We start from the raw sequence: 14,941 nt of genomic DNA on the forward strand, positions 1-14,941 counted from the left end.
ACTGGGAGGGGAGATAAATTGGTGCCTTGCCACACTGCATTTCAGGATCAGATACAATTTCATTTTTCATATTGCCATCAATACTTGATCAAGGACAAAATGCATTGCAGGACTTGGCCTTGCATTTCCATTCTGGAGGAAAGGAAGTTGAGTAGAGTTTCCTTATCAGTTCTATGGAACAATCCTTTATTATCCAAATGCACTAGAATGCAAAATTCATCATAATAAGTCTCAATAAAAATGGGTTGCTGTTTCTATGATGCATTTGTGCCACACTAGACTAAAAGGAGCTCAGCGAGTTGATATCTAATATGTGGTAAAGAAGTTGCAGCATGACAAAAGGAACGAAAAACAGTCTTTAAGTATAGAACTCATGATCCTGAGGTTTAGGGGGTGCAACGTATTAAGAATTTTCTTTCATCAGGAAGGCCGGAATATAATCATCTTCATAAATTGAAGGAAATGATAGTATAATTTACACGAGAGACTGAATAGCTTTTATTTTTTTAAGGCATACAATTATTTGTATTCCTCCTTTTGGGGTGATAGAAGAATGTGAGGGCTGTGTTCCATTTTTGTGTTATTTGTGGATTTTAGGATCTTCTAGAGATTAAGTTAGCAATGTTATTTCTTATTGTGGCTCTGCTTGGTAATTTTTTGAGTAGGATTGTGAAGGACTGTTAAATGGTTTATATGAGATTTCTGAGATGATTAGTGGACTTGTTTATCAGTTGTTTGATGTAGTTAGCTTTTGTGAGGAGAAAACCACCATTGTGAGACTTTCTTTGATGTTTCAATGATTGAAACATGTCACTCATGTTGCATTCCAGGGGGCCAATGGTTTCCTCTTGAAAGACTTCTTTGTTAGGAGCACTTAAAATGGGACCTGCTATATTTTGATGTATATATTTGTTGTTGTGTGGTGTTTTTATGTTGCATTTTTATATGGTTATTCTTCTTTAATCTTTAATGTTTTATGTATTTTGGGGTGCTTTGCTTTTGTGAAGTTGTATTGCATTGTTTGTTGTCTATTGTGTTATGTTTTTGCACCGTTGAATAGTGTTTCATTGTGCTAATGTTGTGTTCTTAGTAAGATGTTGTCTTGTATTATTGTTTTACTGTTGTGTTGGTGTATTGTTTTGAAGTGTTGTGCTTTATTTGTGATATTTATTGATCTATCATTTGTGTTGTGTTGTCATGTTGGGCTTTTTCGGTAATGCTGAATTTTATTACATGGAATTTTTCTAATTATGTTGTTTTATCTTGTTATAATGTCTTGGTTTGGTATTGTGGTTTTGTTGTAAGTCAGGTTGGCAACGCTATTTGTGCTTTAAAGTGTTAATCTGTGGTATATATTGACCATTAAGTTTGTAAACCAGCTTGAAAATTCAAATTCAATACAAGACATATGAATCATATTGGTTCCGACTCATCTTCAACCCAGTTTTGATGTAATTAGTGTAAATACTTTTCTGCTATAGAGCAGAATTAAAATTTCGAATATTATTTAACGTGTCACCCTAACCAAGCTGCACAAAATTTGAAACAAACAGCCTTAGTTGAACAGAGTAGTGTGTCAAAGTTCCTTGTTGATTGATTAAATGGCTGCAATGTTATTAATTAAAATAGAGATTTAAATATTACTCCAGCAAGGCCTGTTCAACACCTGTAACACAATATCTTAAATCTGCACCTAACCACACATAAAGGTTTTTATTATCAAATGCAAAAAAACTATTTCCTATGGAACTCTCATCATAAGCGCCCCTACCACTGACTGTGTACTAGCAATTAAATTGTACATTGGCTTAGGGGCTTATTATGAGTCTGGTGATCCATGGACCACCAGATTCGCAGGAGTGCGGTGGTAGTGGTCTTCTGACCGCCCTATTACGACCAAGGTGGTCGGATAGCCCGGGACTACTGCAACTGCCAGGGATCGGAGATCACAGACTGTGGTGCGACAGTCTTTAGGTTGCAATATGCTTAGCTGGGCAGCTGCGGCCCCAGAATATTGCGAGTTTCCTCACTGCTGCACTTCTCATGATGGTGTGATCGCCATAAAAATTGTGGTGGTGAGGAAAGAAAGAGTGCCCTTCAGGGCCAGGGCCCTGTCGGGCTCTGCACTATGGGGTGTATGCAGGAAGGCACATGATGTGCCCCTCCTGTGTACATGCACCCTAGTATCAGCAAGGCATGGACTGCTGCTGGCCATGCAGTGCTGGTACTGATTTTGACATTCCTATTTCATAGGCACCTCCAGGGGAGCACAAAAAAACCACCCACCAGATAGAAGTCATAATCTAGAGGGCAGTTCAAATGCAGGTTTGGCGGTGCTGGAGCAATGCATGACCGTGAATATACATCCTGCCTTCTTTGGCACCCCCTAAATAGGCAACAGTCAAATAAGGAGCATAAGAGGGTAAGATAACCAGGTTGCCCTCCACTCACATACTTCACAAAATAACAAACCTGGCTATAAAGAACACATTACAATACTGGATACATTGCTATCATATGGGTATTGTGTATTACTCCTAGGTTAAGGCATGCTTACTCATCTAGTTATGCCCACCTTTTAGTGTTCCTCATTGTTAAAAAATCGTCAATCCCCCATAGCCAGTCACATACCCATCAACCAATAAAGTCAAAGAAAACTTGTGAGATTAGTCAGAAAGTGCCTTACATAAGCACCATCCATGGAGCTACTGGTTGGTATTCACCAGTGTGCTCATTCTGTCAGCATTGGCACTTTCTTGACAGAAACAAAAATGTGACCTAACTCCTAGACTAATGTGAAGAGGTGAAATGTAAAGTGTAAAAGATGGTGTCATGTATCTATCAACTAAACCCCGTAATGTGAAAAGAAGTGAATTTATCTCCCCATTAAAATTTAGTTGTGACAACTATCTCACACATTTTTTAATTTAATAGTGTCCACACTATTAAAAGAAACTGCATGTTTTAGACCATTTTAACTTGAACGCCGACATATTTCATTGCCCTAAAAAAATTCGACAATTTCATCAGGGCAAGGGGATGCATCTCCACCTCAATGTTGCAATAGACCTGTAGTGGTTGATGGATATAAAAGAAGAAATGTTGGTGCCCGAGACAAATGAGACAGATGTTGTAAGCAATTACCTTATGTTGACAGCCTCAATTTGCGACACATCTCATGCTTGTGTATTCACAATATAACATGATTACTGGATGGTTGCCAGGTGGACTCCTACCAGTAACTCACTGGGAGGGGACTCAAAAAGATTAGCCACCCAGAAGGGGCTCAATTCAGCGAAAAAGCATATACCTGTGAATAAACATGTACACATTACCTAACATGGCATCAAGTGAGAATAGTAAAGTCATATATGACCTCCGAATTCTTTTTATTTTTAGGTATAGAGGCATATTCTAATTTCACACATAGTCACATGCCTCATCCATGCTGGGAGGACAGACCCAGCTGGACCTCCATAGTTTTCCTTGTCCAGAGCCTCAGGAAGTTCCACCTCTTATCACAATGGATGCTAGCTGGTGAAAGACCCCAGGGTCCACACTTTCCAGGCAATGCTTTTTATGGGCGTAGACCTGTATGAATACAATAGAAAGTATTGTGATAGCTGTTTGGTTGACTCATATTTTTTTATACACCTAGCACAAGCATTAATCAGTAGTTAACACACTACTCCTGTCAGTCTCACATGCTAAGCACAACAAAGACATGAATACACACTTTTGTAGTTATCTGCTGACTATCAGCAACCCTGGTCATGACCTACACTGACTAAGGTAGCTCACTAGCATCATGTGTTCCAGGGCCATCCTACATGGACTGTGATGTGATATACTATGAAACACTGCACACCATTGTGAGTTGCTGAAGGGTAGACTACTTTTGCATGATTGTACAGACACCGTAATAGTCAGACCCATTGACCTGATGCACACGGTCCTTACAGGATAGTACCATAGTATAGACTACATCCTAAGACCTAGGTCACAAAGAAAAGGTTGACACGTGTGTCATTGAGATCAGCTCTCTGGTAATGTGTGCTAATGTGGAGCACTTAATGTGATATCATACTTCATCTGATTGAGTTTGTGTGGTATGTACTGCCATCATATGACACATATTTTGCTATATGTGGCACTGGTACAGGTAGGACATTCAACATACCATTAATTGTCTTGTCAGATTGGTTGATTGTAACAAAGCTGATGATTCACATATCAAAAAACTCTTCAGAAGTAATGACCTCTCTGTACTGTTAAAGGGTCACCTGTGCATTAGGCCTCTACAATGCAAGCATTACTCATGGAAAAGTGGTACCAGACCTGTAACAGTAAAGAGCCTGTTAGAAGTAAATGACAGACATGGACAACGTGGGTCAATGGAAAAAAGCATCAGGTCAGTCAATATTCTAAATGTAGTTCATGATAAAACTAATCAGGACTCGTAGTGTTTAAGAAAAATCATTTTGGGAGCCTCAAAGGATCCGCAGGTCTACAGGGAGATTACTCTGCGCATCAGTTGCATTGCAACAATAACTCTGCCAAGGCCTGGGCCTTGGCCCACACTGGGTACAAGTCATTGTCAGGCCTTGCTCTCTGTAGATTGTGCATACTGATCCCACATTAACCTTACATTTAAAACACTTCAAAACATAACTGTACAGTTTGTCGAGCCCTGATCTGACCTGACTAAACTGTGGGACTGTACACACTAACATCATCCTCATCTGCTTATTACAGTATACATACACAGCTTATGCAGTAAACCCTATACATTTGGATGCACATTTACTATGATCTGTTTAGCAAATCAATCCTATGTACCATGAAAAGTATACATTCATAGCTATTTTAATGCACCACAAGTAGAATCTAGGGCTTGACACACAGCACACATCACAATGATGATGTTAAGTACACAAAGTACAGTGCGGTTGACTTCCGGCTGCGGCAGTAGTTCCAAATGTCCTATTTGCAAGGTCAGGCATCCGGCATTTTAGCAGTTGGATCTACAATACCGGTGACTGTTAAGTGTGTTGAGACCACTACAAATGAGGACTAATACGTTTATATTTGAAATACTCATTTGTCATGTAATTTTCAGTATAATAATCATCTGTGTAGTGCATTACTGTTGCATAAAGGCAAAATGTGCGTGGAGCAGTGTTCACTGCGGTTGGTAGTTTTTTTACCTACAATTTAATTAAATCATCATTATTGTGACCATTTTACATTTCTGAATGGATAATGTGCACATTTCTCTTACAGACACATGTGAAGACCACAATTGGGGTTATTGGTGTATGCTGAAGAGTAGACAATGATTGAGTGATTTATGTGAAATGCTTTCTGAAGCAGTTATGTGTTTGCACATGACTTTTAGCTTAATCTTTATATGTTACTCTGGACACTGTGACCACTTTTCAAATATGTATTCACTTCTTACAAAGGTAGCCTGGAAGATGGAAGAGATGACAGCCTTCATTGCACCGCCCATTTCCAGAACTTAAGACCATGGAAAAAAGGCATGTAATCAAGAAGTTTTGTTAAAACAGGCAATCAATACAGGATTTATGTCATCAGTTTGAGCCCAATCTACTACCTCAAAAAATGAATCCCACACATATTCCACCTATAATGAGACGTATGACAGTGTTACATTTTCTAGCCACTGGTTCCTTCTAGTATAAAATGACTATATCTGGTGGCATGTCACAACCAATTTTCAGTGGTGTATTCAAAGACGTGCTTTCTGCAATAATGAAAAGCATTGACAGCTACATACAGTTCCCCATACAGGAGTATTTAACCCATGTGAAGGGGGATTTCTATGTACTTTATTGCATCCCACATGTGGTTGGAGCCATTGATGGGACCCAAGTTGCTTTAGTGCCACCGCAATCCAGTGATCAAGTGTACTGTAACAGGAAGCAATTCTATTACATCAATGTGCAAGTTGCTGTATATAGGATTTGTGCATCTTAAACATCTGTTCCAGGTCCCTAGTATCATCCCGCGATTCCTTCATACTGATGAACAGCACCATTCCCCAGCTGATGTCACAACTGCTACCGGAGAGGGCATGGCTTGCTGGTAAGTTTGCTCTGTCCTATATTTTTATGGGAAATGTCAGGTGGTATAATCAGAAAGTGTGTAACATATTATTACACTTTTGCCTGTCTTCAATCTAGAAGACTCAGTGTATCCCAACTGTCCCTGGTTGTTGGCACTGCTAAGGAATCCAACTAAGCCAGGGGAAGTCCTCTTCAATGAGGCCCATGGAAGAACACGGCAGCCAGTGGAGTGGGCTCCTGAAGGCCAGACTCAGATATCTGGACAAGAGTAGGCAGCCTTCCTCTACTCACCCGGATAGGTGTCTCAAAAGACCGTGGCCAGCTGCATGCTCCACCAAATTGCCCTGTGAAGGAACATCCCTTATATCACAGAGGATGGAGACCATGATGAGCTACGGGGTAAGGCTCCTGAAATTGCCAAATGATGAGGATAGTGGTGAAGATGAAGGACCTGACTTCCTCTTTTTTTTTATACATTTTTTTATTTCCAGTTGGTATAAGACAAAAATACATACTAAACGGGGAAAAACAAATATTACATGTTGTAGTTAGTGAAAATTCTATTCTAGCAGTAATATTCCCTTTCTCGAAGCCTGATAGTTCCTTTGATTACAATCATTCCAGATCCCCCCACATTTTCTCAAATTTCTTTAATGAGCGTATACCTCTTAGTTCCGCTAGGTTCTTCTCCATTGTTTTAATTTCTGTAACTAAATACCACCATTCTATAGCATTTGGTGAATTGCTGTTAATCCAGGCCCTTGCCAAGATTAGTCTAGCGCATGCAATTAATATCGCTGCCAATAGTGGGCGTGGAGGTTTTATTAAATATACACCAAGTAGCACCATAGGCGCCGTTATAGAGGAATTTAGGACATTTTTTGTATTTAGGGTTTTTCCCACCTCCTCCCAATATTTCCCGAGCATTGGGCATGAGAACAGCATGTGTGTTAAATCCGCCGCGTAGGCCGCACATTTCGGACATTTGGTCTTATCACCTTGGATGTTGCTACTGGACCATTTCGAAATCTTTTCTGGCGTATAATAAAGTAGATAGGTAGTTCTATATTGTTGAAGTCTGAGACTGGACGATCGAACAGAGTTGTGTATATTAGTATAAGAATCGATTATTTGTTTCCCTGTAATGCTTGTCCCAAGTTTCAAGTTCCATTTATTCGCAATTGACTCTCTATCGTCGGAACTAAAGCTTATAAAGCATTTATAAGCCAAACTAATAATTGCCTTCTCTTTCCTAGAATTAACACAGTCCCATATGCCCCCGCTAGATACACTGTTGATTTTATTTTTGCGCACCAAGAAGTCGTGTATTTGTATGTATTTAAATCTATGTGTTTCCGACAAACCATATAGACCCTTAAGGGTGGAGAAATCTAACATACCTAAAGTATTATACAAATCGCCAAGACATGTTATGCCTTTCAGTTGCCATCCACATGTTAAACCATCCCTAAATATGTCCGGCAGCTCTGGGTTATCCCATAGTTTAAGCTGGGAATGGTAGATAGTGGTTTTACAATAAATGAGAATGTCTTTCCAGACTCTAATTATGTTTCGTGCCGTCTTGAATTTAACTCGTTTGTAGTAATTTGGGTCAGTTATACGATAAAGGAATTGGTTCGAATCATTCTTTAACAATAAATGGTGGTAATAAAGTGTGTCGTCATTATTTAATAATGAGCGTAGCCATCTGACGAATGAAGCCTAGAAATATAATTTTAGATCTGGGACGTTAAGACCGCCTAGGTCAGTCTGATTTTTCAATAATTTTATTGACCTCCTAGCTTTCTTGTATCCCCAAATAAAGTTTCCAAATATACTATCTAGTTGCTTAAAAAAAAGCCTATTCAGTGCCAAAGGGATTGACCTAAACAGATATAGGTATTTGGGTATAATTTTCATTTTGATCAAGTTTATTCTGCCTATTAAGTTTAAAGGGAGTCGATGCCATTTTTTTAGAGTCGCAGTAGTTGTTTTAATCAGATCGTTATAGTTGATGTTATTGATTTCTTTAACATTTGATATGATTTTGACTCCAAGGTAAGTCGCGACCTTGCAGATTTCAGGGACTGGTGTCGGGGGATTAAAATTAGTTATTATTTGAGTTTTATGTGTATTTAATTTGTATCCTGATACTTTGCCGAAATTAAGTGCTTCGAGATTGATAGCTTTTAAAGTCTCAATTATTTCAGAGGAGTAAATGGCAATGTCATCAGCATATGCAGTAATTTTTGGAATATACGGACCAGTCAAAAATGGAGTTATTTTAGGTTGGGAATGCAGAGCTTTTAAAAAAGGTTCTAGCGATAGAGCAAATAATAATGGAGACAGGGGACACCCTTGACAAGTGCCCCTCAGAATTCGAAAGCATGGCGAAATAAGCCCTCCATAGCTAATATGTGCTGTTGGTTTGTCGTAGAGTGCCCGAACTCCATTTAAAAATTGCCCTTCAAAACCCATCGATCCCAGATCTGCCAGAGATAGCCCCATCCCACCCGATCGAATGCCTTTTCGGCGTCGAGCATAATCATAGCCAATGGGGTATTTTCTACCTCTGCTGTATCAAATGCTGTAATTGCGGTGTTAACATGTGTCGACGTGTCCCTCCCTGTTATAAACCCATGTTGTTGTTTATTTATAATTCTCGGCATTAATGGAGCAAATCTATTGGCCAAACATTTTGCATAAATTTTAGCATCTGTATTGATCAAAGATATGGGTCTGTATGACCCCATCTCTTCTTTGGGTTTTCCCTTTTTGTGAAAAAATATTATTTTAGCTTTGTTCCAGGAGTTAGGGGCCAATCCTGTTATCCCAATGTGTAATATGGTTTCTAAAAGAAGAGGTGTTAGTACGTCTGAGCATAATTTATACATTTCTAATGGAATAGTGTCTTCCCCTGTGGCTTTCCCTGAGGGCAGTGATGATATAGCTAATTTTAGTTCATTTTTAGTTATCCCAGTTGCAAGAGAAGCACCTTTTGCCGCCATTAGCTGATTAGTATGATTCTCCCTCAGATATTCATCAATTAAAAGACTTTTCGGTGTGTGTTCAGGAGTATAAAGAGATTCGTAGTATTTGGCAAATTGTTGGACGATATGGATTGGTTGAGTGTATTTCTTATTATCAAGACCTGTTATTTGAGTAATCGTGGAGTCTGCCCTATCTTCTGCGACCTTAAATGCTAAAATTTTGCCTATTTTATTTCCACCCTCATAATTGATGAATTTATATTTATGTATCTGAGCACTATTTTTTTTGAGTAGTTTCTCTTTAATCTTGAAATTTTGTCGACTAAGCTGTGCGCAGATCTCCAACGTGGGTAAATTATCTCGCAAAGCCAGAGCCAATCGCTTCTCTTCACATGCGATATCAGTCATCAGGGCCTCATCGTTCTTACGTCTTTCAGAGTTTTGTTTCAAGACATAAGATTGCGTAAACCCCCGGATACTTGCTTTACATGTATCCCACACTGTTAGACACAATGCAGTATTTCTGTTGAAATCTATAAATTCGGTTAAATGATGTTTTAACTGTGAGATGTAAATCTGGTCTGATATTAATTTCTTGGGAAACGTGAAAGGTCTAGGGGGTTTACAAGCCAGAGTGATAGTGATATCTGCCATAATGGGGTTATGATCAGATGTTATACGAGGCAAGATTGCTATTGATGCAGAGCTCAGCATAAGGTCTGATACATAAGCCATATCCAGGCGAGTACATATCTTGTGTGGCGCTGAATAATATGTATAACCAGGAGCGTCTGGATATAAGCACCTCCACACATCTTTAAGACCATGCATCTTACATAAGTCTTGAATTGAAGCTCTGGTTCTAGACATACGTTTGTTATTGCAAGGTCGGGTAGTATCTCTTTGGCAATTCATAATGCAATTAAAATCTCCCATAATGATTAATTCCCCTTCCCAATCTAGCAAGGCTATATTTAGCTGATCAAATACCTTAGGTTCGTCTTTGTTAGGACCATATATCACACATACCACAAATTTCTTATCATCTATGATTAGTTGAGCAATTGCCCACCTACCCCTTTTATCGTGTATTGTTTTAATTGTTTCAGTTTTGAATCTCTTATCCTTTAAAATTGCCACCCCCCTTATTGGTGAGTCTACGGCTGAGCTAACTATGATCTCCATACCCAGTTGGTTCAACAATTTTTTGTCTTTGTTTACAATGTGTGTTTCTGACAAAAAAGCTAGATGAGGGTTATAGAGTTGTAGCTCCTCTGCGACTAAGCGTCTTTTGCGTTTGTTGTTCAAGCCTGAGGCGTTCCATGCCAGACATTTAATGTTATGCATTCCAAATTAAAACATGGCGGCCGTAGTCAATATTATTCTCAGCACATCTATCTACTCTTCTGTTTCGTTTCTTCCTAAACTCTTCAAAAACCAAAGTTTCCCCTCCAAAAACAGATTTCAAAGCATGTCTTTCTACCAAACAGGAAATATTTTTAACTTTTACCCCCCCCCCACTCCCTCCCCCCACTGCGGAGACCCCCCCCCTCCACCCCCCTCACTAATTGCTGCCGTTGGAGTGGCAGCTCTAGCGGCAGAGAGACCAAGAAGGGCCTACCCATCCCTCCTGGGGTAGCAGTATCTGACGCTACATCTATTTGCTCATTTATACAAAGAAAAGAAAAAGAGAAGAAGAGGGAGTAGAGCACACACAAAATTTTTCTTCTTTTTACCTCTTTTTATCTTCCCCCCTCCCCCTTTCGGCTCCCGCCCCCACCCCCAAAGTTGTCAGCCATTGCTGAGAAATTAGCGAAAAATAATCAATGATAAACCTCAAAGCCACCTCAAACCCCCAAAAACCAGTGACAATCTAGTAAGTCAAATCAAAGTCCTGGTGTCCAATTCTGTCTAGCTGACATATTAGTAAGGTATCGTTAAGTCCCCATCACTCGTAATTTTTAGAAAAAATTGATTAGTTTCAGCCTTAATTCTAGCTTCAATCTCTATCACCATCCTTATTCTTGGTGATGCTAGATAGAAATGCCTGTGCTTCTTGAACATCACCAAAGAAATATGTACGCCCGTTTTTCACAACTTTAAGTTTCGCTGGTTCTTGCAGGTAGGCTTGTCCCCCCAGTTTGTTAATTGGATCGATCAATTTTCTTAGCTCCCATCTTTTGTCCATCGTCAACTTGCTGAGGTCAGAGCGGGTAAAGAGGGAGATATTCCCAAAAGTGACTGGGGTGTTCGGTCTCGCTTTTTTCCATATGGCTTGACGAAGCAGGAAGTTGCCGAAGTATATTAGAAACGGGCCCGGGAACTTACTGTCTTGCCTTTTTAACCCTAATGGGAGTCGGTGTGCCCTTTGAATTTGAGAATCCCAGTCCCAGTCAGAGAGTTCTGGAAAGGCTTGGGGTAGCAATTTCACCAAAAATGCCCTTGGGTCAGCCCCCTCTGACCCCTCCGGAATACCAAATAGCTTGAGGTTAGATCTCCTTTGCCGATTTTCCAAATCTTCAACTTTTCCCTGTAGTAGGGCTATTTGGGAATCATGTTGCTCCACCTTGGAGCCAGTCTTTGTTGCTTTCTCCTCCATAGCCACTGTGCGTTCCTGAAGTTCTGCAATATCATGTGTGACCCCCTTGAGATTGGACGTAAGATCTGAGATGGATGTTTGCAGTCTCACATTATCGCTTTTCAGTTGCTGATAATGCTCCAGCGCTTCTCCCCGCTGACTGATCAGGAGGTTTAGTATCACGTCAAGTTGAGAGTGATCAGTACTCCCATTCCCCTCTGTTGAATTTTGTGTCTCTTCAGTCGCTCTATTTATTTTTGTATTAATCAGCGGGTTAGGGGCATCCGCCAATACCTGATGATTGTTTTCCTTTCAGTTTGTTCCAAGGGGGTACTCCTGGAGGTAGGCGGGTTAGATAACTCAGCTGTTGAGACCTGTACAACCTCATTATCTATAGGGCTACCTCCTGAAAGCCTTAATGTGAGATTCTTAACCAGCCCCTTGGCTTCAATCCATTTCCTTAGGGGGCTTTTGTCAATGTTCAATTTTTTGTTCGTTAGGGATGCCACATTTGCAAGACACGTCGTGTTAGATGATTGTTTCCCCCCTCTTTTGTAGCAGGACTTAGCTTTGCCTCTCCGCCTCCGTGCAGACAGTCTCATTGTATAATTATCTGTTGTCTTGTCTAGCTCTTCATCTGCCTCGGTGTCATAATCCACAAAGGAAGATTGTTCTTCCCCCAGCTCCAAAGAAGAGTCATCCATGGGAAGCCCATCTTGCTTGGAGTTTACTTCAGTTAAGGTTACTTGCATCGCGTTTGTATTTACGATTAGATGTGGTTCCACTTCTAATATTTCTGCTGTGTTGTCTCCACTATTCCCACTTAGCGCTTCAGGACCTTCTTGGGTCTCATTGCCCTCAGACGATATAATGTCACAGTTAGCAGGTAAGTTCGAAAGATCTCCCATCACTGGGCTTGTTAGAGCTGCTGCTGGGGTAATAGCCACAACTTTTTTTAAAGCTCCTGGTGACTTTAGTCCTGCCTGTATTTCTGGCTCTGCCCTTAGTTCAGACTGAGCATCTTGTGTTAAATCTACATGAGATGAGACTAGTGTGTTCCCGCCTGCCACCCCGGGTTTGGAACTAGCAGTTACATTTTTCTGAACAAATGTTTTTGGTATAGTCCCGCAATTAGAAAGCACAGGAGGGCGCAGAATTGGCTTACCTGCCATCTTCCTATCATTTGAGTTTGAGTTTAAAATTACTTATAGAGCGCACGTCTACCAGCGGTTTCTTGGCGCTATAGTTAACAAGGTCCTGGGCTAGAAGGCTGGGGAGGCTGCTGGCGTGTTATTCAAAAGACTTCGTGAACAGGAAGGTCTTGAGGTGTTTACGGAATTGCGGGTACAGGGTGATAGAGCGAAGTTCAAGGGGAAGGGAGTTCCCGAGGGTCGGGGCAAGGGTGGCAAATTTTGAACCTCCCCACTTCTTTCTCCGGAAGCGTGGGATGGAGAGGAGGGACTGGGAGGACGCGCGTAGTTCCCTGGTGGGAACGTATGGAATGATCTCGGAAGAGATGAACACCGGTGCCAGGCCAAGTCGGGCCAAGAAGGTGATGGAGGCGAGCTTGAATTGGACCCTAGCTCGCACAGGGAGCCAGTGTAAAGATTTCAGAAGAGGGGTAGAGTGGTGAAATTTTGGGAGTTTGAAGGCCAGGCGGGCCGCCTGGTTTTGTATCTGCTGTAGGCGTCGCAGGCTATATGCGGGGATGCCGGCATATAGGGCGTTGCTGTAATCCAGGCGGGACACCACCATGGCCAGGATGATGAGCTTAAGGGCGGGGAAAGTGAAGAAACGGGACACCCTGCGTATAGTGTGCAGTGAAAGGAAAGAAGAAGATACCACAGAGCTAACCTGGGAGTGAAGGGTGAGTTGAGAATTGAGTTTTATGCCTAGTGTTTTGACAGAGGAAGAGGGTACAGGAGAGGGGCCAAGGGAGGGGGCCAGAAGAGAGGAGACCAGGGGCTGGATGAACCACCCGTCAATACCAGCTCGGTCTTGTCGGGATTAAGTTTGAGGTGATTGTGGTTCATCCAGTCCCTGATATGGAGCATGACAGATTGAAAGTTTAGAACAGAAGAGGGGGAAGAGGATAGATTGAAAACAAGCTGGAGGTCATCCGCATAATTGAATATGGCGACCTCCATCTGTTGGAGGGAAAAGATAAGAGGGGCGACATACAGATTGAACAAAAGGGGGGAAAGGGAAGAGCCTTGGGGAACCCCGCACTGAACTTTCCGGACGTCCGCTGTGAAGTCACTAAGGCGGACGGCCTGGGTGCGGTCCCTCAGGAAGGAGGAGAGCCAGACCAGAGCGGTCCCCCCGATCCCCGCCGCCTTGACACGGGATAGCAAGATGGTGTGATCCACCGTATCAAAGGCGGCTGAGAGATCGAGGAGCACTAGGGCCTGGCGCTGATTGGTATCCATACCCTCCCTGAGGTTGTCCAGGACCGAGATGACAACGGACTCCATGGAGTGTGCGGGGCGGAAGCCAGCCTGGCGGGGGGCAAGAGCTCCATGCATCTCCACAAAGGAGCTCAGAGCGCAGGTGACATGGCGCTCGAGCACCTTAGCCAAAAATGGCAAGAGGGAGATGGGGCGGAAATTGGCAGGGACAGAAGGGTCTGCCCCGGGTTTTTTCAGAATAGGCACAATAACCGCGGACTTCAAGGGGTTTGGAACTACGCCTTGAGCAAGAGAGCTGTTGAGGAGATGAAGGGGGGGTCTGGGCGTTCCCCTTCAGAGCAGTGGTGGTAACAGAAGGTATTCCAGTTAAATCTCCAACAGGGAACTGTATGGCAACCAGAGCAGGAGGGGCAGGGGCAGCCACTTTGTTTCCTTGAGGCATTTTCACCGCCATCATCGCTGTCGCTGTCGCTGTTGCTGCCGCCGTGGTCGTCGTGGACACCATGGCTGTAGCTGTAGTTATGACTGTCGTGTCTGCTACAGTTGTAACTGTGGCTGCAGTTGCATTTAGGGTATTGAGCATTAAAGCAGCCGAACTAGCCGTGTATGCAGAGATAGCTGGTGCTCCGGGCCCCCCTGATGTACTTGCGGCTACGGACGTAGCAGGGGTAGTGGCTGCAGCTGCATTAGCGGACTTTTTAGTGTTACGTGTAGAGCGCGGCGGGTTTTTAGGCGACATAACCCTTTGGAGATTAGTCGCTACTTCTCTTGCCCCTATTACGGCTGATAGCCCCAACCAATCAAGCCTGGATCTAACGACCCAGTTTCCGAGAGCTCGCCGAAGCACCAGCGATAGCCCAGAGAGCCACGGCATCA

This window comes from Lissotriton vulgaris, chromosome 3_1, assembly GCF_964263255.1.
Source record: "Lissotriton vulgaris chromosome 3_1, aLisVul1.2, whole genome shotgun sequence".
Lineage (NCBI taxonomy): Eukaryota > Metazoa > Chordata > Amphibia > Caudata > Salamandridae > Lissotriton > Lissotriton vulgaris.